The 9899-nt window shown below is 45.5% G+C and overlaps 1 non-coding gene across 1 annotated transcript; it reads left to right on the top strand.

Annotated features, from left to right (window-relative positions):
• Positions 1 to 8048: 8048 nt before the first annotated feature.
• Positions 8049 to 8123, top strand: Trnas-cga. Its single transcript has one exon. It is a non-coding gene; the product is annotated as a tRNA-Ser (tRNA).
• Positions 8124 to 9899: the final 1776 nt, after the last annotated feature.

Genomic DNA, 9899 nt, shown 5'->3' with positions numbered 1-9899 from the left:
TGTTAACTGTTATACGGCACAGTTTTCGAATATGGTGTTAATGTTTTCCCCGATTTCCCCATTTGTACTTATTTACTGTTCAACTGCTTTACCACCACACTGTCAAAAATATCATTTTCTTTGTGTCTGTGTCTCAATCTAGATGTGTAACATCTTTTCCAATGTTGTTTGGAAATATTGTATCGCCTTGGCGTCAATAGTCAGTTACAGTCTGACGATGGCTAAATAAGCCGGAAATCGATTAACTCAGTAAATAAATCCTGTGGAACATAAGCAGTGCATCCAGAATGAGATTTTTACTCTGCAGCGGAGTGTGCGCTGATATGAAACTTCCTGGCAGATTAAAACTGTGTGCCGAGTTCGAGTCTCGCTCCGGCACACAGTTTTAATTTGCCAGGAAGTTTCATAAGCAGTGTAGATTCAATAGTGCATGGCAGTTTGGGCTCTAGTAATTAGTAAACGTAGTTTTTCAGCAGCTGTGGTTTTTTTAAAGAAATGGTTTTAGTTTCCTTCACGCCTTCCTCTTCCCCGAAAATAATACGAATTTCCCCTCTCACCTCCTCCCAAACTGATGTCTGTCACAAATACCAACCACGACACAGAATCTGCCTCAAGATGCTTGAAGAAATGTTTCTTAGAAACTGCTGGAGTTTTGTTCATCAATGAGGACATCATAATTCGCGTCCAAACTCTAACGTCATAGTAAAGTACAACTTCGTAATTATCTCTATACAGTGAGTTACCATTTTAACGGTTGCTACCATTATTCTGGGGATTGGACACACAAGCCTTAAAGAGCATTTTCATTGGAACTGCTTAAGATGGACGAATTCTAGAAGCTTTTAGCGCGGAGGAGATATGCAAGAAATAAGGCCAGGACTTCCTTTGTGGCTGTTGGAAAAGGAGAAGTCGTTCTCTCATTGGTGAATTCGCACCGGGCGCTTTGCCCCACTTTATGGGTGATTAACGCGCGAAGCTTGTCTGTGGAGGCAGCGCGTGAGTATCGGCGCCTGCTAACGACATCCTTGGCGCTGCGGATTAGCACCATTGTTGCTAGAGAACGTGAGAGGCTCGGTAATGCGCGGGCACGACTGCGGCGCGCGAACCAATGATGAACAGCGTAGGGGCTCGCGCATGCGCAGCGCGCGTGACGCAGACAACTACCCGGCGCGGTTCACACGCGGTTGCGACACCCGCCGATACCTGTAGCGAGCGTGGGAGAACACCGGCGCTAGCCCGTTCACGAACTGTTCTCCCTCACACCTGCGCCTTAATTGATCCACATAGGACATAATGCAGTACTGTATCCCTCCCGCCTCTCTTCAAGAGCAGCTGTACCATTCGGAAAGTAAATACTTCATTCTGTAATCGATTGTTTCTCTGTGTACCGAACATCAAAGCTTTTTCAATCTGCTTTTCAATCATTTTTCACTGGTGAACAATTGACAGCCGAGCAGTAAGACCAGTGGAGCAGGGAGGTTACATCAGAAGTTCAGAATATGCAGCAGCTGCAGTTATTGTGTAATGCGTTTGGAAAGCAAACAGTAAACAACATTTTTTTCTAGAAAGGCAGAGCATCTATCCACAACTTAATATCCTTTGAATTAATAGACTCGTCCGTATTTCATGTTTTCATTTCATCAGAAATCATGTTTTCATTTCATCAGAAATAATTCGTTTTCACCTTTACTCTTATAAAGCACAGATAACGTCTCTATCCCGTAAAGAAAAAAAAAAAAAAATGGAGAGAGAGAGAGAGTCCTCCTTCCGAGCTACGTTTTCAATTTAGAAAACGTGTGTGAAACTGAGTGAATGAGTAACTATTTCGAAGACCATTTCACATCTACCATCGTTATTTTTTGCGGGTTAATCCTGTTCGCCTGTGCTTCATCTCACTCTGCAATATTGCAATAACGTTGCCTAACGAAAACCAGCCACGAAACGAAGTAAGACATGACGTGTGCGAGTGACTCTTACTACCCCAAAACATCAAATTCGAAGTGGACACAAACACTGTTGTGAATACACGCAACAAATTTCACTATAAATTACTGGAAGTATTCAACGTACTTTGTAAATGAATTTAAAGTTTTTTCCTCTGAAACTGCAGTAATATTATTGAGATTATGTGTAAATCATTATGCACTCTAAGACAAAAGAAAAACGGCGCACCACAAAGGAATTATCCGAATGGGACGGATACTAATAGATGTGATGTATATCTACAGACAAACAAATTACTACAACTTCAGAAAACCCTGATGATTTATTCAAGAGAGACAACTTCACAAACCGAACAAGTCAATAACGTATTGACACCTTCGGGGCCTTATGTAAACATTTATTCTGCTCGGCATTGATTGACAGACTTACGGATCTCCGCTGAGGGATATTGTGCCAAGTTCTGTCCAGTTGGCGCATTAGATCGTCAAATTCCCGAGATGGTCGGAGGGCCCTGTTCATAATGCTCCACAAGTTCTGTATTCGGGAAGAGATCCGGCGACTTTGGTGGCCAAGGTAGGGTTAGGCAAGCAACCAAGACAACAAGCAGCAGGAAGTCTCGCCGTGTGCGGGTGAACATTATCTTACTGGAATGTAAGCCTAGGATGGTTTGCCATAAAGAGAGGGTGTGGAATATCATCGACGTATCACTGTGATGTAAGGGTGCCGCTGATGACAACCAAAGGGGTCCTGCTATGAAATGAAATGCACCCCAGACCATCAGTCCTGGTTGTCGGGCCGTATGGCGGGCGACATTCAGTTTGGTATCCAGTCCCTGTTCGGTGCGTTTCCAGATACTTTTTCGACCTGGAATCTCATTGACTAGAGTAGTATTGTACCCAGTAATGAGTCTCACTTAGAATTGAGTCCCAGTGACCAGCGAAGATGATTCTGCAGACGCCCTGGACAGCTGTGGGATACCAACGTGACTGTCGCTCGCCGTACGACAAGACAAGCAGGAGCAGGTTTTGGGCTCCACTTCTTTTCACAGTATAACCCTCCTAGTTATCATCCGCAGCACCTTTACAAATAAGCGGTACATCGAAGATATTCTACGTCCCGTGTTATTGCCCTTGTCTTAGTGCGCTACGTTCGCCAGCAAAGTCGTCGCATCTCTACTTAACTGAGAACTTTTGAAGCATTATGGGTAGAGCCTTCCAAAGGCTGGATTTCATTGGATGTGGATTTCATTGTAATTTCATTCTTCGAGAGCTGCAAGATCACCAATGGTCTTCATATAGACAAGGCTTTCCGGCCAATGATCTTCTTCTTGAGTGCAGATGCATTCACATTGCCCAAATTCTTACGGGAATCGGTAGACCGACTGCCGCGAATAATGAGTATAGTGGGCAGGGGTACTACAAATGTGGTGTGTGGACAGTAAGGTGGGGATGTGGATCTCACGGGGAGCGTGCCAGAGAAAAGTCCCTGTAGTCGCTCTATCCTCTGTGTCCTCGGTGGCTCAGATGGATAGAGCGTCTGCCATGGAAGCAGGAGATCCTAGGTTCGAGTCTCGGGCAGAGTACACATTTTCAACTTTCCCCGCTGACATTTATCAACGCCTGTAAGCAGCTAAATGTGTGGATTTCATTGTAATTTCACTCTTCGAGAGCTGCAAGATTACCAATGGTATCTGTTCTTTCAGACATGTCCGAAAGAACGGATACCATACTCTTATTAATCCAGATCTGTCGACAAACACTCCCTAGTTAACTAATGAAACTGTCAGTCACGTTATTTTTCTCGCATGTGGGTTACGGTAGCCATCGAAATTGGTCCTTTCTCTGACGTCACTACTGCAGCTACAGGTCTAGCGTTCCTGCCCCTCGGTTTAGGTTTCCGGCTGTGACGGAGATTTTCGTCGCCGTGGAACTGGGTATTTATGTTGTCTCAATCATTTATGCTCTGTATGGCCCATTCACCATCTCTACAAGCAACCCCTCTGGTTCAAAAATGGTTCAAATGGCTCTGAGCACTATGGGACTTAACATCTGAGGTCATCAATCATATGGCTCTGAGCACTATGGGACTTAAATTCTGAGGTCATCAGTCCCCTAGAACTTAGAACGACTTAAACCAAACTATCCTAAAGACATCACACACATCCATGCCCGAGGCAGGATTCGAACCTGCGACGGTAGCGGTCGCGCGGTTCCAGACTGTAGCGCTTAGAACCGACCGGCCAACCCGGCCGGCAAACCCCTCTGGCACCAGCATTATGTTAGTGGCCGACGTGGCGAAGCCAAAGCGACCACGCTTGCACATGACAACCAGAAGACTTCACGTGGCCACCCAACTGACAGGCGGCAGCGAGACCACCAACAGAGGTTGCTGACCCTGCACACTTGCTTGCTTCTTCAGGGTCACTTCTTCAGGTGGCATATGATTAAAACATTTGAGCGGAAAAACTTGGGATAAAAGATTTCGAGCTTTACCATTCTAATGTTTTATCACACGTCACCTGAAGATGTGGTTTAACGCCACGAAACCAGTAGTGGTACAGTAATAAAGGACGAAAATGCAGCTGAAGCGATTATTAAAACCCAAGATGAATACTTAAGGCTTTGGTTGCCCCATCTACAAGTTCGTCTGCAGAAAATAGATCCAGTTGTATCCTGGCACCACCAGGGTATTTAATCCGGAGCTGATCTGGGATTCCTTCGAATCCTTTGGGCCAGACGCCGACCACAATAGTAGTCCATCAATGAAAGCTCTCGCTGAGGAAATCTTCAGAAGCTTCAGCACCACGTTACAGCCTGTCACTACTCCAACGTGGAACCACCACTCACTGCCTCACTCATTACTGTAAAATGGCCTCTTCACTTGAGATTGCAGTGGTCTTTTGTACTGGTCGTCGTCGTTATCCTGTGTTGTAACTTATCAACTCGAAAGTGAACTTAGAAATTAATTTTGGCATTTGCTTTGGCCATCTGCTCAATTAAGAACTTGTGTCTAGCGAGAGTGATAACCAAATCTTATGACGAGCGGTTCCTGTAAAAATTCACTCCAAGAAGGAGCTTTCCTTTGTGTGTCCTTCAATAAACTTGTTCCCCATTGTTTACCTGGGCTGTGTTCTCACTGCGCCTCCACTGGAGTTGAACATGTCAGTTGGTGATGAGGTGTTTGTTTCTGAATTTAGTTTTTCATGCCCGTACCCTTCAGGTAGACAGGTTTTCTTTCATGTGACATCTACGCTGCAAGTCTGCTGATATTGGCTTTCCATTCCAGCATCGGACGTTACTGCCCAACTAACACTGCTGCTCCAGAATATGCAACTATCCACTGATGTGGTGGTTGAGAAGATGGCTGCCATCGCCATGATGCCTCCTGAACTCTTCAACCACCTGTTGTTCATTGATTCCCTAGTGAAAGGATTCCAGACGGCACCTCCGCCATTCCAGCGGTTGGACAAAGGATCAGTCATGAGCAAACTATGTGACCCAGGTGCAGCAACAGTTTCTGGTCCATGGTATCAGGTGATGGTCAGCAGCACACGTTTTATTTTTTTATTTGCAGGCTCTGAAATATACCACTTACTGCGGCAGCTCAACCTAGGGATCGAACCTCCTCCCCCACCCTCCCTTCAGTATGAACACTGATATAATGAAGTCATGCCTCCTGGAATATTTCGGTTCTCAGTTACGCATTTCAATTGCCCATCACAAGTCTTTCAGCTGGCGTATACTCAGGGAGTGGGTAGTCAGGTTGCAGGATCAGTCCAGAGACTGCGGCTCCAGTGTGAAACCCTGAATTTAAACAATCATGTTCAGCATCCTTAGTCCAGGACATGATCATCATCCACATACCAGATGAAGGACTCCGCAATGACCTCCTCAAGTTGAAGGATCCAACGTTGGATACATACCTCCCTCACTATGGCCTGGAGACAGTCTCTTTGATCCTCGACAACATTGCAGGACCTCCCCCGCGTTTTCTGCTTGTCCGACTCGCCGGTCCCAACACCAGTCTTGGCCCTCACATCGACCCAAGTCGCAAGTCACAGTCAAAACACCAGCAGGTGTGGGACTCCCACAACAGCTGCTCTCTTGTGTTTTATAACGCATCAATGTCAACAGTATTATTACCACCAAGCCAAATGTTCCGCCTGTGACAAGAAACCCATCAATATCAACAGTATTATTACCACCAAGCCAAATGTTCCACCTGTGACAAAACAGGATAACTAAAAGAGGTCTGTCAGTCGTTCATCAAGATGAATGTGGATTGCGTCTATGTAGACCTCTCTGAGCCTGGATTAGATGAAGTGACTGATACGTACTCTCTGGATGTTTTGCTCTCCATGTCCCACAGGCTCTTTAACACTTACAGTGGGGATCAGTGCCATTGCTGTGGGTCTTCAAACTAATACAGGTTCTGTAATGGTCATCGTTCAGGCATTCCCCAAACAACTCTGAAGATACCACAATGACATTGTGGCCACTTTAATTAGGCAGCCAATTTCACATCATACATAATTGTGATTGCTACAACGAAGGTCATAAACATTTTCGATTTAGACCTTTTAAATGGTTCAAATGGCTCTAAGCACTATGGGACATAACAATCGAGGTAATCAGGCCCCTAGACTTAGAACCACTTAAACCTAACTAACCTAAGGACATCACACACATCCATGCCTGAGGCAGGACTCGAACCTGCGACCGCAGCAGCAGCATGGTTCCGGACTCAAGCGCCTAGAACCGCTCGGCCACAACGGCCGGCCACCTTTCAGTGGCATGGGTTTGGAACTCCATGACTCTGTCAGCAATATGTGGGACTTACGCCACGAATGCGAATCCACTTCTTTATGTCACCTCTACGAGTACCACAGAATTTGAGACTCATGTCGCCCTCCTCCCGTCAGGTACATCCCGCTTCTTTAAGGCATGTAACATCGCTTTTGCACGTAGATGGGGGGACGATGGTTCACACCTGTGTCTGGCCATCCTGATTTAAGTTTCCCATAATTTCCCTATATCGCTTCACGCAAATGGCGGGATGGTTCCTTCGAAAGAGCACGGCCAATTTCCTTCCCTATCTTTCCCTAATCCGAGTTTGTGTTCCGTCTCTAATGACCTCATTGTCGACGGGACGTTAAACACTAATCTCCTCCTCCTCCATCCCTTTTGCACTAGGGATTGATTTGATTTTGACAGGGAAGCTAAAACAGCTTAGGTCTAATCCACCACTGCCTGCACTGCAATCGAGTTTATTGTGCGGTATCACTCCTTGTATGTCTAGTAAAGCCAACCAATGCCCTTAAATAGTTCAAGGAGTTCCTTTACCGGTTTTTTGTTAGACACAATTTCTTCAGGTCTACTTGTCCCAAAGATTCTGTATTTTCTGCTCTCCAATGCCATGCATTCGAAGATTAAATGTGATGCAGTTTATTCACCCTTATGACAGATCCTACATTTAGGGCCTTCTTCCGTTATACTCATTTTATGTAGGTGTTTTTTGAAATTGTCATGGCCAGTCATCAGTCCAGTCATGAGTTTGATCTCTTTCCTGTTCAATCTCAGGATTACAGAGCTTCTTTTAAAGCATGGCTTGAGCATCATTACCTTACCATGGTTTTGTTATGGACCTTGGTCCAATATTCTACGTGCTGTTTCCTAAGTCAATTTCGTAGTTCTAGTTTGATCATAGCCTTGGTGATTGTCAGGACAGGTATTGGTCCAATAAGCGGAGTCGTTGCCCCATCCTGGCGAATCTGTCGGCTTGTTCATTGCCACAGATCCCTGAGTGGCCAGGGACCCAAACCAGGTTTACTCTATTGCTTCCCCCTTGATCCACCGAAGCCCTATGGCATTCTGCAACAATCTTAGATCTGAAACTTCCTAGCAGATTAAAACTGTGTGCCGGACCGAGACTCGATCTCGGGACCTAGAAACATCCCCCAGGCTGTGGCTAAGCCATGTCTCCGCAATATCCTTTCTTCCAGGAGTGCTAGTTCCGCAGGTTTCGCAGGAGAGCTTCTGTGAAGTTTAGAAGGTAGAAGACGAGGTACTGGCGGAATTAAAGCTGTGAGGACGGGACGTGAGTCGTGCTTGGGTAGCTCAGTTGGTAGAGCACTTGCCCGCGAAAGGCAAAGGTCCCGAGTTCGAGTCTCGGCCCGGCACACAGTTTTAATCTGTCAGGAAGTTTCATATCAGCGGACTCTCCACTGTAGAGTGAAAATTTCATTTTACAATCTTAGATCTCATTGCAGGAGCTGCCAGTGATTTCAGGGCTGCCTGGCTGTCGCGATAGATTTAGTGCCTACACATATTCTCCTCCACACATGCCCTGATTGCAGTAATTTCAGCTTGGAATACCAAGGTCAGTTTTCCTAGAGAGATGATGCCCTCCAGCCTTGGCTGAACCTCATCACCCCTGCCCCAACTCTTTGTTCTGATTTTGACCCATCGGTGAACCAATCAATGTCCTCTGTACGGTGTCGGACTGTTTTTTCCCAATGCTCCCTACTTCCAATTATTATATTATAAGGTTTGTTGAAGCATTTGGGGGTTATTATATAGTCAGCCGACATTTTCCTACCCATTCCTATATTTACATCAGTCACCATCTTATTGTGTGATTCTGTATATCCTGATGAGATCAACTTTTAACCAGTTGTAAGTCTGTATGCCCCAGCTGCTGCCTCCATCTTGACCCAAAGGTGTAGTGGAGGCATGTCCAGCATGGCTTCCGTTCCAGCCGTTGTTGTGGTGCTATTTCCGCCTGTTATGGCTAAGCAGGCCAGTCTCTCCACCTTAGCAAGCTCCTTAGCTGCAACCCGCTGCTCTATCTTCTTCCACCGCACTATGGCCCCATAGGAAATCCTAGATCTAACCACTGTGGTGTATATCCAGTGCTTACCTCTGAGGCTTAGACCCCAGTTTTTACCACAAGCCCATCTGGTACTTACTAAAGTACTTTTCGCTTTGGAGCAGATGCTCTTAATGTGAGGGGTCCATGTTGGTTTCTCATCTAAGGTTACCCCCTTCACAGGTAGAGTTTCATCAAAGAGCTTTAGATTCCAACTTGAGTATTGGATATGCCTCTTCGTGAATGGCATCACAACAGTCTTCTTAGGATTAACCCTTAGATCCTGTTTAATGCACCAGTCTTGCACAATGTCCAATCCTCCTTCTGCCATATTTGTAATTGTGTCAGTAAATTTGTCAAGTACTTCTATGATAAGGTCATCTGCATATCCTTGGCAGAAGCATTGTCTGGAATTTAGTTCCTCAATGAGTTAGTTCACCACTAGATTCCACAATAAAGGGGACAGAACTCTTCCATGTGGGCAGCCTCTAGTGATGTCAATTACCATCTTTTCATTCATCATGGTAACCTCTACCCTACTTTCACTAAGCACAGCCTTGGTCCACCTACATATTGTGCTCCTTAGGTCATGCATCTCTGCTGCCCTTACCATGGAATCGAAGATCATGTTACTGTAGGCCCCCTTGATATCCTGGAAGATGAAGAGGGCTATTTCTTGGCAGTGAAGTGCTTTCTCCACCCTCCCAATGTGTTGATTGAGAGCTGTCTCACATAATTTACCTGGTTGATATGTGTGTTGGTTTGAATGTAGAGGGGCCCTAATTAACCTCCTCTCCCCATCATATACATTAACCAGTTTTTCCAATGTTTTGAGAATGAAGGAAGACAGACTGATTGGTCTCATATCCTTGGCCTTGGTATGATCGATTCTCCCTGGCTTTGAAATGAAGACTACCTTCACCGCCCTCCAAGCATTGGGAATGATTCCTACTGCTAGGCTAACCCTGAATACCCTGCATAGGACTCTTAGAAGATTCTCTCCTGCCTGTTGCAGGAGAACTGGAAAGATTCCATCTGGGCCAGATGACTTGAATGGTTGGAATTTTCCCACCATCCATTGGATTTTA

The sequence above is a fragment of the Schistocerca americana genome, chromosome 1 (assembly GCF_021461395.2).
Source record: "Schistocerca americana isolate TAMUIC-IGC-003095 chromosome 1, iqSchAmer2.1, whole genome shotgun sequence".
In the NCBI taxonomy this organism is placed as follows: Eukaryota; Metazoa; Arthropoda; class Insecta; order Orthoptera; family Acrididae; genus Schistocerca; species Schistocerca americana.
The sequence above is the reverse complement of the archived record's forward strand: the minus strand, read 5'-3'. Positions and strand labels throughout refer to the sequence as shown.